Source organism: Nyctereutes procyonoides, unplaced genomic scaffold (assembly GCF_905146905.1).
Source record: "Nyctereutes procyonoides isolate TBG_1078 unplaced genomic scaffold, NYPRO_anot_genome, whole genome shotgun sequence".
In the NCBI taxonomy this organism is placed as follows: Eukaryota; Metazoa; Chordata; class Mammalia; order Carnivora; family Canidae; genus Nyctereutes; species Nyctereutes procyonoides.
Window position 1 is genome coordinate 28,841,139 of NW_026575043.1, and position 19,465 is coordinate 28,860,603.

At 41.3% G+C, this 19,465-nt stretch overlaps 1 protein-coding gene across 4 annotated transcripts in view; it reads left to right on the top strand.

The window, feature by feature from the left end:
- PRKG1 (protein kinase cGMP-dependent 1) overlaps positions 1-19,465 on the top strand; it is a 1,197,536-nt gene that overhangs the window by 434,825 nt on the left and 743,246 nt on the right. The gene's annotated exons all lie outside the window — the stretch shown is intronic.

The window sequence follows — 19,465 nt, forward strand, 5'->3', positions numbered from 1 at the left end:
CATCAAGCTGTATATTATAGTATTTTTCTTTTCTACTGATTGAGCTTATTTTAAATCGGGGCAATAAAGCAGCTTGTTTCCCTAATTTTACATGTATGTGTATATATGATTTCTCTAGCAACTTTCATTACTCGGTAGAAACAGCTGCAGTAGTTGGGAGGGTGGGGGAAAGGGTGGATGGAATGAGTGTGTAATGAACAGAGCCGAACGCAAAAGCCAACACTGGAAGGTCCGTTGCATCTTTAGGCAGATGTATGTCATGTTGGAAATGTCCTGACCAGAGAATCCTGTGGATGATTGCAATCATGCATCACTTTGATTAGGTTTGGTTATTTAAAAAAAAAAAAAAAGAAAGAAAAAAATGGAGAATGACAGATCATCCATTAGTTTAGCTGGATGCCATTTATATATTGGGGTTCCTTTTCCTCAGAAGTGCGGCATGTGGGTAACAATATGACACTGAATCTTGGATTATCAGGAACTCAGAAGGCACGGCTGTCCAGAATCCCAGAAACTCTCCTGCATGTCCTATTAGCGAATCACCTTATTATTCGTTGAAGTCGCTAAGGCCTTATAGTTGCAGTTGGGGCCCTTATAGGATGAGTCCTTCTTGACATTTGATTCTTCATCTTTGAAAGCACAAAACTCCTTTGATTGATCGGCACCGCCAGGTTTTTATTTTATGTGATCATTTAATTACATGACTCAAAGAATCATGAAGCCCAGTGAAGCATAACAGAATCTGCCACAATTTTAACTCGCTTAAAAAGTACCTTAAGTAGAAAAAAAGAGTAGTCATGATGACACTATTAAGTGAAACGGATTAGACAACCATGCCACATTTTTATGAGAAATACATCCCTTGTAGGTCAAAAGGCCAGAAGAACACATTTTGATTAGAACAGGCCTTCTCAGAATTGTGAGTGGTGAATTACGAATATATTAAAATATTTCAGCCTGTGTACTGCTCATTTAATTCTAATGAAAACCACAACTCCAAAAAGGTCAACAATTGGTAATAACATGTGCTTAATCTTTTGAAACTTTGAATTATTAAAGAAATACTTTGGATAGATTAAATAATGTATTTAGATGAATTTTACGGCAAAGGTTTTTTTTTTTTTTTTCCCCTAAGATGATTGCTTTGCTTTGTAAAAATTTATTAGGTTCCTATTAAATGGTGCTCATCTGCAGTAGCCTCTATTGTACTCAGGTTTCATGAATTTAAATATACACTTTTGAATCAGATTCAGTGGGAAGGAAGTAGGTGTCAAATGCAATTATAATCCTAACTATTTGGGGCTGTGGTGAGAACATGTACATCAAAGAAAATGAGTAATGGAGCATGGTCTTTAACAGACACAGAGAAGGCGCACATGCATGTGTGTGTGTGTGTTTCTTCATGGTCACTTAACATGTGGAGGTGTGTTGAGAAAAGGGCCTACGGTTGATGGAGTGCAGATCTTCTCTGCATTGAGAGGTGCAAAGATTTGTGCATGAGTAAGGAACAATACCTACCACCAAGATTCTCTGAAATTCGTGTAAAGAACTGTAAGACGTGAATAATGACTATTTCTTGTTGAGGACCTTTTGTCCTGTCTCTTACACCATCCAGAGAGATTATACTTGTGACCATGGTCTTTAAATACCACTTTAAATTTATGTGTATTTATTTATTTTTTATTTATTTTAAAGATTTTTATTTATTTATTCATGAGAGACTCACAGAGAGAGGCAGAGACACAGGCAGAGGGAGAAGCAGGCTCCATGCAGGGAGCCCAATGTGGGACTCAATCCTGGGACCCCAGGATCACACCGTGGGCCGAAGGCAGATGCTCGACCACTGAGCCACCCAGAGAGTGGTGAGTGGTGAGCCCCTAAATTTATGTTTAAATTAGACTTTCAAGCTGATCACTTTATAATTCTGGTTAGGTTCCATCACGGACGCTACTTTTACCAAATGACCACAGGATGTCACCCGCCCCAGCCCCGCCTTCGCCCGCCCCATGCCATCTTACTCATTATGTGTGCTATTTCAAAATGTCCATACTTGGCTCTTTAGATCCAGTCATTTCTCAGGATTCAGGGTTTTGCCGACCCTTGTCCATTTCTTCCTAAGCATCATTTTGCCAGGAATGACCGTGTAGAGTGACTTTCGAAATGGATTCACCCACTTGCGTGTGAGTCTCAAGTCCAAGGAGGCCGCCCATCTACTAGATAGCTTGTCTCTCGGTGCCTCTTTCTTCCTCACTTACATGGGTTGTGACCCCCTTTCTCTCAACATCCCTGCCTTTATTCCATGATGCCTTTCTCCTTCCTATCTCCCTCATCAGCCTGAAAGCTGCCTAGCATTGTAATGCATTTTTAATCTCACAGTGGTAACTAAATCCTGGGTGACATTCAGGAGCTCCTCAATGTACATGAGTCATTTCTTGTTCAAAAGAGCACTTTTTTGAAGTTTCATCAGGCCATGAATAAATAAATCCCAGTGACTTCCTGCTAACAAAGATGATTCTATTACCTGTGGGTGGATTTATTTATTTATTTATTTATTTATTTATTTATTTATTTATTTATTTATTTTAGCTTAGGGTATCAAAAAAGTTGTTTTCTTATTAAAGTTACAGATTGGCAGATGCTATAAAATAGAATAAGCTTGTTCGTAATGCTTCAACTGAAAGAAGCACCAGAGTGGTTTGACACAAGTCCTTTGTTTTTTCATCTGGGGAGAAATCAATTGGCATTCCTCTGGAAATAAATAAATGTATACCTCTGGTTATTATGGTAACACCAGCAGAGTGATCTGATAGCACCAAGAATAGCAATTTTTAAAATTGAAGCCATAATGACAGGGAAAGAAAACCTTATACAGTGGTGCAGGAAATCTAGAGTCAGAGTTTATGCCTGTCTTATAAAACATCACCATTGATTTTTTTCCCCCTGGGGAATGAGTATATCAAAATACATAAAATTAACATTTTGTTGGAAACAAATATAACAAATGTCTTGAGGTTATTCATGGCTTAAACGGCCTCAAGGTTTCTTTAACTGTGGCGTGAACATGGCCACTTGGATTGCTTATCCCAACCCAAACACTCCCCCGATGCCACAGGAAGGAAAAAAAAAATGTTATCTCTCATTTTCACAACACCAAACAATGTATCCGACGGTGTTTGAACTTCACATTTTGGCTAAATATTTTGGGCTTGTGCAGATAAAAGAGTTTTACTATTGATTTTCAGACCTCACAAAGGTTAGGGACTTCTAAGACATCCATTTAATACCCTTGGCTCCCTCAATTCCCATACCTGGAAGCATATTCCCATCTCTTCCTAAAATGTCACTTCTGGTCGAGGTTTTACTTTTCACCACCCTCACAGCTAACGCAGCATCAATTTACACTCACCCTGGGCCTCTCACCTTGCTTCTGTGCCCAAGGTTCTTAAAAATCACACACACACACACACACACACACACACACACACACACTCACGGAACATTGAAGTTGCTGGAAACTCAAAAATAGAATAGAAAGGCATTTACCTCACAGTGAGCAAATTGCCCTGCGTGTGGATTTGCAAGGATATTTATGCTATTGTCTTGTTTTACCTGGATTCCCCACAACCAGTTCTCCCAACGACGCAGGGATGTTTTTGTGGTTTGCTTTCTATGCCTCTTTGCTCCCAACATGAATTGGGGTATTTTTGCTTGAAGATACTGAATGGAAGTCTGTTCTTCCTACTTTGAGTGTCTGGCTCACAAATCCCCAACCTCAGGCAGTGTATTCTTCAAACAGTCTCATTCAAATAGATTCCAGTAAAACTCAGACCTTCCCTTTGTAAGAAAACCTCTCACTACCAGCTTAAGTTGAAACCCTACAAAACTATCTGCAAAATTTGTCTTGGGGGTGGGGAGGGAGGCTTTTTTATGAATGTCCTTGAGCAAAATATGTGAGTTATTATTTTTCCTTATATTATTTATAGCAAGTATTTTAAGATTCCTCAGATACTAAAATGCTTAAGTACTAACATAAAAAGAGCCTAAACATCCTACAAGAAATCCGACAAATTGATGACTTCAGTAACATCTGCTAAAAATATCTTTCTGCCTTTGCTTTTGAATACTTTTGAGCTTACCTAAGCTTTCCTAGGATATTTGTACAGGGGGAGTTGACTAATGAGGATATTTCAGTATGTCGTGGACATTTTAAGAACAAAGTTCAGGGGCACCATCAGTTGGTTGAGCTCTGCCTTGGGTTCAGGTCATGATCTCAGGGTCCTGGGATCCAGGCCTGCATTGGGCTCCCTGCCCAGTGGGGAGTCTGCTTCTCTCTCTCCCTCTGCTCTGGCTCCTGCTGCTCTCACTCTCTCTCTCTCCCTCTTTCAAATAAATACATAAAATATTAAAAAAAAAAAAAAAAAGAACAGAAGGTTGGGATTTTTCGGTTGATTTTTTTTATTTAAAAAAATTTGAGTCTATGCAGTAAAATGGCTTGCACATTCCTGTGTAGCCTTGTTTCAAACCTGTTATTTGACCTGACTGACAAAATCTGCCAACTATCAAAAAAAGAAAACACAAAACAAAACCACTGAAGAATGAGGGGAAAAAAAAAATGAAGATTTGATTAAGGTTTCTTGTTCAAATACTTCTGTGTGTTGTAAATGTAATACTTACAAGGTCAGCAGTGCCTCTTATCCATAAAGGCACAAAAGAGATGCATGCCAATTTTATTAATACAAAGGAATCCTGGCTAAAGCTCTTCTAATGGCTGTAAGCCTTAAATATGAAGATGATTGAGTCAAGAAGTGAGCAGATAGACGCTTTGTAGGAAATATCGTTGTGTAGTGCCATGAAGCATCGTTTATGACAAAGTTACATTCACTTGTGGGCATGGAGCAACACGGTCTGGGAGTAGCGATGGTTGTCCTGTTGCGGTTATTACCTGGGGTTTTAATGAGCAGCTCAGAGCCCAGACTGTGCTCCCTGCACCCACAGCACAAAAGCAGAGGAGATAAGTATGCTAATGAGAACGTCTCTGTGCTGCCTTCAAGGCCAATTAAAAAGATGCAAGCTTTGCATTCTCCTAGTCTAATGCCTGCCACCTACCAAGAATCCTGAAAGGAAAGGAGAAACAAAGGAAATTTAGGTTGATGAAGACCAGAAATGTGACCCTGATTACAAAAGGCATGTCCAGGAACTGCCCCGGGGGACTTGTCATCTTGGACAACAAAACAATGATCCAGCCGCATCTTGGAGAAGCAGGTACCCTTTTAAGTGAGCGAAACAATATTCTTTTCAGTAAACTGTTCTTATCACATTTGTCTATTAAAGAATCCTGTGAAATTAGTAACATAAATCCAATTATGTCATCCCTGAGAAACAAATCTCTTTATTAAGGGAATCAATTCACTAAGTCTACGTACCGGACTAACGAAAGCTATTTAATCTCATTTCTATATGGTTTAACTGAAATAAAAGTGAGTTTCAGAGAAGAAAGCATGAAGTACAATGTTTTTCTTTTTTTTTTTTTTTAAGATTTTATTTTTAAATAATCTCTTCACCCAACGTGGGGCTCAAACTTACAACCCTGAGATCAAGAGTCACACGCCCCACCGACTCCGACAGAGCCAACCAGGCGCCTTCATGTTTTTCTTTTATAGGCTGAATGTTTTTTTCTAGTCCTGATGGGAATTGTTATAGTCAGAATTTATTTGACTTATATTTATCTACTTCCAAATAAATATTTCAGTTCAGTAATGTCTAGGCTTGGTAGACAGGCATATGTTAGCAGTGCTTCTTGGGGGAAGACAGGAATACCTTTTATCATCAAAGGAGGGCAATACTACTTAATTCCTTCCTGTGGCTAGATAAATATTCCCCCTCTTGCCTTTAATTAATGGAGTACCTTGAGTGTTCCCTATATCTAGAGAATAGTCAGGCTTTAACTGACGGGATTTTTTTTTTTTTTTTAAGGATCACAGATAATTTAATAGTAAATATAATGATGGATGAGGAAGCCTGATTTATACTTTATTTTATTTTTTTCAGCAGCTTCTTTAATCTTGCAGAATTTTCTATGAAGGCTGGCATCATAAAAAGCTCCCACATGGGGGTGCCTGGCTGGCTCAGTTGGTAGAGCATGTGACTCTTGACCTCAGGGTCATGAGTTCAGGCCCACATTAGACATAGAGCAAACATTAAAAAATAAACAATTAAAACTAATATAGTCAAAAAAGAAAAGAAAAGAAAAGAAAAGAAAAGCTCTTACACAATGTAAAGGTTGTGTATCTTTTGGCAATACTGAATCTTCATTTATTCAAGAATTTGGTAAGAGGTAATTTTAGTATTTACTCAGCTGATTGAAAGAAGGAAAAGCAAAGTATTGACATAGGTCAGTATTGTATATTATGTAATTATTACTTTTTAAAAATGAAACATTCCTCTCCATGGCTTGTGATGGAGGCTCAGCAGGAACAAGGAATAAGAGCGGAGGACATTTGAAGGCTGTGAGTGACGCCTAAGATCAGAGCTCTTGGACATGGCGTAGTGTTACCCTAGTTTTATTGCTGGAGCAACTGATTTTAAGCGACTGGTCCCGGTCACGTAGCTGTGTGGTTAGAGGGAGGTCCGGGAGCATGACACTGCTTTGCTCTGCTGTTGTCATAAGTGTTTATGTTTCATCTGCAGTGGCTCATTTTGCTTTGAGTCGCAAGTGCATCTGTAGGACTACCTCTATTGACCTAAGGCTTCAGGCTTTATTTCCACCAGAAAAAAAAAAAAAATTATGCAGCATGTTATAATTGTGGGTTTTTTAAATTTTTAAACTGTAACATACGGACCCACATTAACAACATCTGTTACAAAAGGATGAATCCTGTGATATAATGAAGGGAGAATCATAAGCTTAAAGCCTCAGAGACCCATACCAAGCAATCTGAACCAATTGCAGGATCTAGATTTTGTAGTGTATTGAGACACTTGAGGGTCTCTTGCAGTGAAACTGTATGGTTCAACATTGAGACATCACTAAGTAGCTATATACTTCTTTTATGAAGTTTATCAATGAATCTCCGTAATGTAAGAATTACAAAAATTCAAACAGCAATTCAGAAACATTTAATAAATGAACTTTTTGTTTTATTTTTTGTTACATATCAACTCTATTAAAAGAAAAAAAATTAAGACACATGACAAACATGTTTACTTTTGTTTTCCCTGGAGGAAAAACAGTCTCGACGATTCATTGGTCAATCTGAACAGCCACTATTTTTAAAGATTTTATACATTTATTCATGAGAGATGCACAGGAAGAGGCAGAGACACAGGCACAGAGAGAAGCAGGCCCCATGCAGGGAGCCTGATGCAGGATTCGATCCCAGGACCCTGGGGTCACTCCCTGAGCCAAAGGCAGACGCTCAACCACTGAGCCACCCAGGTGTCCCGAGTAACCATCCTTCTTATGGGATGCTCTTTGTTGAGTGGATACTTTTCTAAGTCATCATGGTAACAGTGCTTTATAGTTTACAACCTGTGACTCGGGCATTATCTAACGCGATCCTCAGAATATCCCAATCTAGTAGGTGAGAGAAGTCGTCTCATCTCCCGATGAGAAAGTAGAGGCCGAGATCATGGAATCCATCAATGCTACTTCATTTACAAACTGAAGCCAGTTTCAGTAGGCGTCCCTTCCTCCCTTTCCTCAAACGTGTGTAGACCTTTGAGTGAAGTCTATAAAATGCCTACTTGCCACACACATACATGTGGACTCTGGATTAGGGAACTTCAAGTGTTTTCTACAACGTTTATCACAGTGTGGAGTCTGGAACTGCCAGGCATCCCCTGGGCACCTGTTAGAAGATGCCAGAGCTTTTGCACTTCTGTCAATGCAGCAGATCTGTGTGGTGGGTCACAGCCATCTGTGTGAGCAAGTCCTCCAGGTGGTTCTCAAGCATCCCGAGTTTGAGGACCACTGATCTGCACCCTACAGGTGCATTATTTGTATTGACCTTCAAACAACACACGCTTCCTTGCATTGAATTGTCAATATTGAAATATTTAAGAGAAAATTACAGACACCATATATTTGCTATTATTCTGGGCGTCATTGTAGGGTTTTTTTTTAAATCTCCTCGCTATTTTGTTGCCTTTAAGCAACGATATTGAAGAAAAGTTGTGTGTTTCTTTTAAGGAGTGAAACACAGCATCAGTGGAAGACTACCAGCATTGTGCCCATTATTAACATATTCTTTTGAAGAATAGTGAGAAGTAAAATGAAAAGAGGAACAGGTTGAGAGGGAAGGAAAAAATTAAAAAATCATGGACTGCTGGGCTATGTTGTGAACAGGAACAGCTTTTAGATTTATTGAATGTGATAGCTAAGATGCTGATGGGAAAACAGAACAAAGAAAAGAGTTTCATTTGACTTTTGTTGTTCTTTGTCATAGTCACGGATGTAATTTGGATTCGGCAAAAATGAATACGGATGGGCATTTCTAAGAGAACGAGAGGCCCGGAGATGTCTGAATGAGTAGAGTGCCTTTCAGTGTTGGGTTAAATCCAGTCCATTGGGCCCAAGAGTGGAAAAGGTCCTTTATAGCCCGTGTCGGGGGTCATTGATCTAATTCATGGTGAGGGGCCTGGCAGTGCTAGGTGGCTTGCAGATCTCTTAGCATCTAATAATTAGCAGACAGGGCGATTGTATTACAGTCATTGAGAAAGACTCGTAGAGCTCTGAGAGCTGGTGTGTGGCAGGTGGCCCATTTCTGTGGAGGTCTGAAGGAAATGAGGGTGTAGCACGAATGTGGCAGTAGATGCTCCGAAAGGCAGAGAGGAGAGGGCCGAGAAAGTGTAGGGCCTTCAGAAGCCAGACAGTGTTTTCTGTAGCTTCGTGTTCTTTACACTTTGTTTTCTCTGAGGGATAATCTGCTTTGCTAACCATATGCACTTTATGCCCTCATCATTCCCCCCACTGGTAGTAAACAACTTTTTATTGATTTGAAAACATTGTTGTCTGTACATTTTCTGAACGCGATCACACAGTATTGTGCGAACTGTCTTCACGACCGAATTCTTTTCTTGTTTTGTTTCTAAAGTCGAAATCTCGTGGAGGCCTTTTGTGTGTGAAGTTTACAGGAGCAGATTTTGCTGGTTCCAGATGGGGGAGTGGCCTCCGGGAACCTTGTCTAGTGGCTCTGTAACCCCTTACTCTCATCCCTGGATTCAGCATGTCTGTGGCTTGTTTTGGGGGGTGGGGGTTCGGATAGCTTAGCTCTAATTAAATCTAAGGGTACTTGGCGTATCTAAGCAGTGGCCATTCTTGATAAGCTATCTTCATGTACTTAGGAGGTAGTTTTGGAACATTGGTGAGGTCCAGAGACAAAGGCCAAGAAAGTATTCTTGAGACACCTCTGGTGCAAAAAAGGCCTGGCTATTGTCAAACTAACGTCTTTTTTCCCTGTGGTAAGGCCTTAATATGAAGAGAGTTAAGATCTTTTTAGAGGAACGATATATACTCAAGTATTTGTCAATGGGCTGCAGGTTAAGAGGACATTTTCCTTTACTTACATTCCCTTCTGCCTCTGTTTCCCCTGTCACTCATGGAGGGGAGGGTGATGTTAGGGCTCCAGGAAGTTGACTCTCTGGGTCTCTGTGAGTTAGGCTGTGGATAAGAATCCTTTTTTCCTTGTCACTCGCCGAGACACTGGTGAACTGCTGGAGACTGATGTCCTACAGGACTGGGATCTTTGTCATTCAGCCGTTTGCTTTGTCCTTCCCTTAGTTTTAGGGCCTCCAGGAGCACCTGGGGAATGTCACACGTATCCCAGCTTGGGCGGGAGTGGGGAGGTTTGCAGGGTGTAAGCTCGTGCTGTGTCCTCACCTGCCTTCTGCTCCCTCATCACATACCCTGGCCCTGTGCACCGTCTCTAACCTTCACGGTGGCCCCGTTCCCCAGGGATCAATGACACCATTGCACGGGTGAGGCGCCAGAGCTGCAGAAGGTTTGAGTAACTTCCTTACGCTCCCACGTCTAGACTGCCAACCTGTACCTCTCTCCTTGGCAGTTCCCACCTAGCCGTTGAATTGTATCCTCTCATCTTGGTTCCTGGCACTTAATAGATGAAGATCCAACTTCCGATCTGTACTGTCATTTATCAGGAATTTCTTTCTTAAAAAAAAAAGGAATTTCTTTCTTTTTTTTTTTCCTAAAGATTTTGATTATTTATTTGAGAGAGAGACAGACAGCAGAGCCAGAGAGAGCGCATGAGCTGGGGGGAGTGGCAGAGGGAGAGGAAGAAACAGACTCCTCAGGTGAGCAGGGATCCCAACTGGGGGGACCCTGAGATCATGACCTGAGCTGAGGGCAGATGCTCAACCGACTGAGCCTCCCAGGTGCCCTCATCTGGATTTTCTTAGACTCGTGTCAGATCCTTGAAGCCCTGCCACACACACCGGAGAGCATCAGGGAGGGAGGGCATAGCCCTACAATTCAAGCATTTGTAACTTAGTTGGAGAGACTGGATAAAGAGATTATGAGGAATCCCTGGCAATCAAGAGACTTTGGAAACTAGAGGAATTCTGGGGGCAGAGAAATGGCCCTGGGCTGACATGCACAAGCTTTGTGGAGATGGAAACTGACCTGTGCCCAAATCAGAGAGTAGATTAGTTCAGAGGAGAGAGTCTAGAACCCTATTGCCTGGGTTCAGATTCTCTGCCACAAGCTCTGTGCCCTTTGGAAAATAATGGGTCTCCATTCTTCTTGGGCCTCCTTTTTTTTTTTTTTAACCTTGATTTTATTTTTTGAAGATTTTATTTATTTATTCATGAGAGACACACACACAGAGAGGCAGAGACACAGGCAGAGGGAGATGCAGGCTCCCTGTGGGGAGCCCGATGCAGGACTCGATCCCAGGACCCCGGGGTCATGCCGTGAACTGAAGGTAGATGCTCCACTGCTGAGCCACCTGGGCGTCCCTGTTCTTTTACCTTTAAGGTAGGAAGGACTTATCTTATAATTATGGCAAAGATTAAATAAAGGACTCTGTGAATGGCTTAGTGTGACACCAGCATGGAATGCACTCGATAAGCACTCACCTGTTCCTTTACAGTTGTCTTTACAACTAAAACTATAAAAGCGTGAAAGGATGATGTCATAGTTGGGGTCTTCATCATCTGCAGAACCTGAGATGTGCCACTAAGGGACCCAGAGCACAGTCTGAAGGCCATAGAAGTGTAGGAAAGGGAGCCTGTTCCAGAGGCTGACATCCCTGGAAAGGTCGCACATCCTGAGAGACACCTCCTTTCGCCAGTGCAAGTTTCCAGGTAAGTCGGTGCAGGTGTGTTCATTGAATGAAGTGGTACAAGAAGCCCCAACATCAAACCCAGAGTACAGGTATGGGTGTTGGGGGTTGCGGCGAGATGACGCTTCTGTTGGGAGGGAGGCAGGCCTTTGGACGGTGCAGAAGCAAAGAGCATCCGTGTGGGCTGAGTCATCTTGCCCTCCCTTCCCTCCTGGGTTGATTCTCAAGACGCCCATGAGAAATGTGTGTGTTTGTGGTATGTGTGCGCATCCCCTAGTGGGCGCCTAGAGCATCCAGGCCTTGGGCAGGTTAACGATGGGCAGCTATTGCATGTGCTTTTATTTTTTTATTTTTTAAAGATTTTATTTATTTATTCATGAAAGACACACCCTGGGCCAAAGGCAGGCACTAAACCGCTGAGCCACCTGCACGTGCTTTTAAAATGTTGATTATTTTCCAAAGTAATATGTCACACAGATGACGCCTGTGGTTTTTATCATAAGGTGTAGCCTGAAAATTCAAGACTCCTGGTGTCGATTCCTTTGTACCCTTTGAATGCTGCAGGAAAGAGCATGCATCTTTTCTGTATTGACCACAGCCTTTCTGGGTAAGGATGCTGGCGATGGCCAGAGTTAGAAGAATGACTGAAATCCTTTGTCGACCCCACCCCGTCCCACCTGTACAGATGAAGCTCCTTGTATCCCCGGCCCAAACCTAGCCTTTCATCCGTGTTTGAACTGAGCAATTCCTGGTTCCCCTAAAGTCAGTTACCAAGTTGCGGAAGTTGTTTCTAGTCACTGCCTTTCACTGCTACTTAATACCTAGTGGCAGAAATCTTGCATTATAGGGACACCTGGGGGCTCAGCGGTTGAGCATCTGCCTTTGGCTCAGGTCGTGACCTTGGGGTCCTGGGATCGAGTCCCACATTGAGCTCCCTGCATGGAGCCTGCTTCTGCCTCTGCCTGTGTCTCTGCCTCAATCTGTGTTTCTCATGAATAAATAAATAACATCTTAAAAAAAGAAAGAAATCTTGGCATTTACCTGGAATTTACATACATCCAGTCACTGTTCTCCCTGAAGCTCCAGCAGATTCCAGGGCAGAGGGAGCTGATGAAAACAGAAACGAGGAAGGATTCTCTCCCCTGCAAAGTGGCCCAGACTCTGTGCAGCACCAAGTGTAACACGGGGAGTTTTTAAAATGATCGGATTTGGAAGAGTTTCTAAAATGCTAAACACCTTCCGAAGCCCCAATCTGAGATTGGAAGAGACCTGAGACGTCAAGAATTAGCTCCCTTTGTGTATCATTAGTTGTGGGATAAACACGGGAGGGAGCTGGAGATGTTTGGAGGCCTTTTTTAAAACAGATTGGGACACATGAAGAGTCTTAGATTTGAAAAGGCAGGAAAGGAAAATACTGAAGGAGAGTCTGATCTTTCATTTACTCATCCTCTTCGTCTCTAACTTGGGTTTCCTGGTTTTCAACCAGAAAGGCTCAGGCCGAGAACAAGAGTAAATAATTATAAATGCAGCAGGACCGTGTTTCTGTATTGACCTCCCCCCTGCCCCCAATACTTCTTGAATTAATTGAATATGCCTTTAACATGTTTAAAAATATTTTTTGAACATAAAAAAATGTTTAGAAAATATGTACTGGGAAAGATGTTTTAAAAATCATGTATAACCCCCTACTCAGGAAGGAGGCTTTTTGAACATTTTGCACTTTCTTCTTTCCTTTCCTGGATGTTTTACGAGGAAAGATCACCCTGCTCCGTTTTCTAATGCACACACCCAATTCTCAACGTTGATTATTTGCTTACGGTCGCTGTGTGCTGCTTTCATTCTTAAGGTTTTTGTTTGGGGTCAAATATTTCATTTGGGGTCAAATGTTGGAGTCAAGGTGACTGGACTTTGCTTTCATTTTCTCTTTGAGCTTTCCAATTCTGTAATAACATGATCATGCCTTTTCTTACAATCCTTGTTTTCCAATGTTTTTCTATTCAATGTCTGCTCTGAAAAAGGGGATCATTTTCTGCTCTTCAGGGGCATATTCTTTTTGGGACTATGCAACTTGATGACGTGAACTAGAATATTAATACTTGATATTCATGTTTCACAAATACTTTGCACTGGAAGCTGTTATGCATGCCCCTTGTTAACAGAGCTGGTTGAGCTGGAATAGCAAGTAGTGTGAGAGAATCGGGATCTTTTTACAGACATGTGCCCCCGTGATACTTTCCTGCTGGTTGCCTTGGCACAGCCTCAGATTTAAGATGTAGCATTTGAACCAGGTTTTGCCCAATTTTTGCAATGACATCCTGGCATTTCGGTTTTAGGACATGGACATTTTACTGAGTCGAGGCACTGATAGCTTACAATTTATGGAATCGTTATGTTGATCAATTTTAATTGCTCTGCAGAATCATTTTTTTAAAAAAATGATGGTGAGTTTGATTTATTGAGAGTCACAGCATTAATGTCTCAGAGCATTGGTTCTGTAGGCACTAGGTTTCTCTTCCAGATGAGCTGGGAAGGCATCCAGATTTATGGCATTTGCGGGAGGGAAGTTGGATGGATTATCCTATAAACTGACTCCCAGTTGCTACTGATGCTTGGAAAACTGTGTTAGTCCATGCAGGTAAACTCCTCCGGACAGTTTTTAGATTTTACGATAAGCTTCATAAACCGATACCCACAACACAGCTAAACTGCCTTCTGATATAATCTTCCTTCCCAAATTGTGTTCTTCATGAGTCATCCCATCACTACTTATGGTGCTCCTGTGCTTTCTTTTACCAGTAAGGAGTGTCCACCCACGTAGAACCTTCACAAGTATCACTTATTGATCCTACTAGGCTTATTCTTTGGGCTTGTAATGAAAAATCCATCCTTAGTATATCTCTCCAGTGCACTTCTGCAGTTCTTCCGATATCATCTTATGAAGCAGAGCAGTGGGACGGCAGCTAAGATCACCTCCCTGGGACCTAAAAGAAAAGCTGCATCTGTTGACCAGAAGGCCAGTGACTAAGAGTCTTATGGATTTGACCACCTTGGAGTAGCTATGGCCTTTGGCTTTGCCCCAGTGGTCTTTAGAAGCCAGTAAAAAAAAAAAAAAAAAAAAAAAATATATATATATATATATATATATATAATAAAAGAATAAACATTAATTAATTAATTAATTATTTAAAAAAGCCAGTAAAATACATTTTCTTTTTCACAATGGAACATTTAGAGCATAGAGAATATTGATAGGAAGGTATTAATAGGGGTCATAATATGGGGAGACTTGTAAATAGTCTTTTTAGCCCTAACAGTTCTTAATTAAATGAGGTCAAGTGAGCAGTCAAAGGTATAAAGAAAAGGCAGAGTTCAGAATGCTTATTAAGGAATATAAATATATAAGCAACATTTTATTAAAAACATAATTTTTATTAATTTTTTTAAATGTGGTTTGGTTCATGGAGGCCAAAGCCTGGTGTATATAAGTGTTGGAAAGAGAGCTAAAGAATGAGAAGATGCTTCTGAATGTTCTCCCTCTAGTTCTTGGCCAGGTGCTTGGAAGCCCAGAGAAAAGATGGAAGGCCCCGCTGGTGTCAAAGCACGTGGATGCATTTACAAATAAGAAGACCAAGAGGATAACGAATGTATACACAGTGTCTAATGTATATGGCACCTAGTGAAACTCAGAGTAGATTTGACCTACTTTTTTGAAAGAAGTCAATTTGATGTAAAGGGATAATACAGAAGAATAGAAAAATAGATGAGCTTTGGATATCTGTACCACCTAAGACTGCATGACTATTCAGACTCTTGGGTTCAATAGAATACAGGTTATTGCAGGTGTATATTGATTAAAACGTTCCTTGTATTGGCAAGGATGCGGAGAGAGGAGAACCCTCTTACACTGCTGATGGGAAGTGCAGCCACTGTGGAAAAGTGTGGAGGGTCCTCAAAAAGGTGAAAATAGAGCTACCCTATGACCCAGCAATTGCATTACGAGGGATTTACTCCAAAGATACAAATGTAGTGAAACGCCAGGATACCTGCACCCCAGTGTTCATAGCAGCAATGTCCACCATGACCAAACTATGGAAAGAACCCCGATGTCCACCGACAGATGAATGGATAAAGACGATGTGATCTATATCTATACAATGGAATACTACTCAGCCATCAAAAAAAATGAAATCCTGCCATTTGCAATGATGTGGATGGAACTAGAGGGTATGATACTAAGTGAAATAGTCAATTAGAGAAAGACAATTATCGTATGATCTCACTCATATGTGGAATTTAAGAAACAAAACAGAAGATCACAGGGGAAGAAGGGGAAAAAATAAAACAAGATGAAATCAGAGAAGGAGACGAACCATGAGAGACTCTTGATCATAGGAAACAAACTGAAGGTTGCTGAAGAGGGGGGCATTGGGGAGGTGGGGTGACTGGGTGAAGGGGGTTAAGGAGGGCTTGCGATGTCATGAGCCCTGGGTGTTATATAAAACCGACGAATCACTGATCTCTACCTCTGAAACCAATAATACATTATATGTGGATTAATTGAATGTAAATAAGATTTTTAAAAATATATAAAAAAATAAAACTTAAAAAAAATAAATATTCCTTATTATGGCTTTACTTGAAATTTTACATCCTAAATAATACACTCTTGGTATAGTTCCATCAGCACTTTTTTTTAATTCCTCTCTTTTTTGTTGTTGTTGAAGATTTTATTTATTTATTTGAGAGAGAGAGTGAGCAAGGGAGAGAGAGCAGGGAGGAGATGGGAAGAGGGAGAGGGAGAAGCAGACTCTCTGCTGAGCAGGGAGCCCAATGCCACTGCGGGCTCAGGATCATGACCTGAACTAAAGGCAGACGCTTAAGCAACTGAGCCGCCCAGACGCCCTAATTTTATTCCTCCTAAGAAAAATAATAACTTTGCAATTCACTCATAATTAAAGAAAGGCTCATTTGTTTTCCGGTTAGTGCTAATATTTTCTGCTTAGTATTTTAAGTGAAGCCCTGACAGGATTGTCAAATATCTTAGCAAATTGTGACTATAACGTCGTGCTCCTGTGCTGTGAGTCACAGAAGCTTGCCAGCATTTACAGACCTGTTACGAAAAAAAAAAAAAAGTTATAAGTCATAGGGAAAAAAATCCATTGTGAGTTCATCTTCATAACTTGAAGAGAAATTAGATTTTTCCATTGTGACTGTACTTCCAAAGAACTATGAAAGAATTCTTGGAACTGTCTTGAAAACCTTGGAGGCAGGCGTAAGGAATTGGAATGAGTTTCCAGCTTCCTTTGTGACCTCCAGTTTCCTTCACTATAAACTCAGCTTGACAGACTGTGGCCCGGGGACAGAAAGCGTGGAACTTAGAGCCAACGTGCCAACAGCACGAAGCTGGAGAATGCAACCCCCCTGGATGGACATGGGAGCTTTGTGCCTCTGGCTCCTCACCCCCTCCTCAGGCAGGCTGGGGCTCCCCTGGCTCACCTGCAATGGGCCTTGCCTCCTCCCTTGTGGGGGGCCCTCCTCTCTCCTCCCCTTCACACTACCCTGCTCACAGATACCAAGTGAACTCTCTTCCATTCCAACTTTTCTGAAAGAGACATCTGGGTAGGGCGCTCACTTGGACTCCCCCAGCTGGTGGCGTGGAGGTTGGGGGATGGCCTTGTAGTCAACCCGAACGGGTCTAAATGCTGATTCATTTGGGGCATTAGCAAAATTCCCACATTTGTAAGATAGGAATGGCAAGGCTTACTCCATTGCTTCTGCTGGGGCTTAAATGAGATAATATATGTCAAGTGCTGATTTTTGTGCCGGAAGAAAATAGGAGATCAATAAATCATGATTGGTAGGATGCCTTTCTGTCCCAGGAGAACCACCATAATTATCCCCTGATTTGTGAAACGGATTTCTAAGGTCCCTGGAATCTCTCCTGCGTTGGTGCCGTTGTGCAGGGCAATCGTCCCACTTAGAATGACTTCCATGTACAAATGTCTGCCTCGTCTCTGCCCCTTAAAGGCTCTCTATTCAGTATTCTCCTCCTTCGTTCTAATTTCATTGGTGTTCGCACCTCATGAATGGTGATGATGTCTCTCACTAGGTTGTCAGGCCTTTACGGTCTAGATGATGCCTTAATTACCTTTTCCACATTTCCACTTTGCTTTTTTCCCCACATTTCTCCAGAAACTTGTATTGAACTGCCTGGAGGTTGGGGATAGTACTCACCGTATAAGAAATTCAATTTGCCACAGCTTTCAAGGCTCCTAGAAGCTAAAATGCCATCACAGAGTCATTCCTGCCACTAAACCGTGGGGATTTCTAGATGATGATGATGTATTTGGAGTGTTACTACTTATTAAGGCTTTGCAATACTCTCTCACGGGATCTTAAACCACCTGAAAACTAAATATGTTCAGATGCCACGATGTTTTCACTGACACACTTAAGTTTTGACAGTGCTTTTAAAGATTCCCCGTTCCCCTCTTGATATTGAGTTAATTTGGAAAACTAAATCCATGCAGATTTATAAACAAGACTTTTCTGTGACCCATCAAAAGAGAGGAGTAGCTGTAAAATAATTATATTCCTGAGCTTTGTGTTCATCTTACTCTACTTGTGACTCCGAAAATATTGTTGATGCGTGAAACGATAAGGTCGGAGTAATTCTGATGGATGAGCTGACTGAACTTGCTAATGATTGAAAGCCTTTATTCGAAGTAGGCCGTGGCATGAAGGGAATTCAGTAACGTGGTTTCAACCCGGACTTGCCTAGCTGATGCTCTTTTATAGGAATAGCCAGTTGCCAAGCTGCTACCCTTACACTGGGGCCCTAAAGTGCAGTCTCTGCATATAAGCGTGATCATTGTCTTCATTTAAAGGCCATTTCCTCTGGATTCTCAAAAAGAAATAAATCACCTGTGTCTTCTAACCGACTGTATCTTTACACATATGCCTTATTTCAATCAAATTTTGATCAAGCATTTACCAACTAACAGCCCCCACGTGAGACTTACTGCTTTGCCCCAAGTCCTCCATGAATTAACCCTAGAGAGTCAGGAATAGGTTATATAAGCTTATGTTCCCTAAGTCAACTGAACGAAAGAATGCTTTTCAAATCTGAATTGTGATACCTGTTTTTTTTTTTTTTTTGGTTTTTTTTGTTTGTTTTTTTCTTACCTTTTTTTTGTTTTTTTTTTCTTACTTTTTTGTTTTTTTGTTTTTTCTTACTTTTTTTTTAAACAGCAAATATTTATTTATTTATTTATTTTTTTTAATAATAAATTTATTTTTTATTGGTGTTCGATTTGCCAACATACAGAATAATGCCCAGTGCTCATCCCGCCAAGTGCCCCCCTCGGTGCCCATCACCCAGTCACCCCCACCCCCCGCCCTCCTTCCCTTCCACAACCCCTAGTTCATTTCCCAGAGTTAGGAGTCTTTATGTTCTGTCTCCCTTTCTGATATTTCCTACCCATTTCTTCTCCCTTCCCCTCTATTCCCTTTCCCTATTATTTATATTCCCCAAATGAATGAGAACATGTAATGTTTGTCCTTCTCTGATTGACTTACTTCACTCAGCATAATACCCTCCAGTTCCATCCACGTTGAAGCAAATGGTGGGTATTTGTCGTTTCTAATGGCTGAGTAAACCATAGTCTGCTTTTTCCTTACTGGAAGCACTTCTTTCTGTTGCTGTTCTTTTGTTCTTAACACCTCCAGCTTGATCGGGCCTCTTCTTTCTTTTAAAGATAGAGAGAACCAGTATGGAACAGCAAAGAGGGAGGGATACATACCAGCAAGCTTAGCAAGTGGGTGCGAACTCGAAAGCATTGGCTATTAGGGAAGCTGAGCCTAATGCTGTTCCAGATTATTAAAGACTAGGGCCAGCAGGTATCTTAGACAAATAGAAAAATCTAATACCTGCTTTTTTAAAAAAAACATATTTTATTTATTTATTCATGAGGGACACAGAGAGAGACACACTCACAAACACAGGCAGAAGGAGAAGCAGGCTCCACGCAGGGAGCCCGACGCAGAACTCGATCCCGGGTCTCCAGGATAATGCCCTGGACTGAAGGTGGCCCTAAACCACTGAGCCACCCAGGTGGCCCTAATACTTGCCTTTTATTCAAGGCTTATAAAAGTATAATGGACTCCCT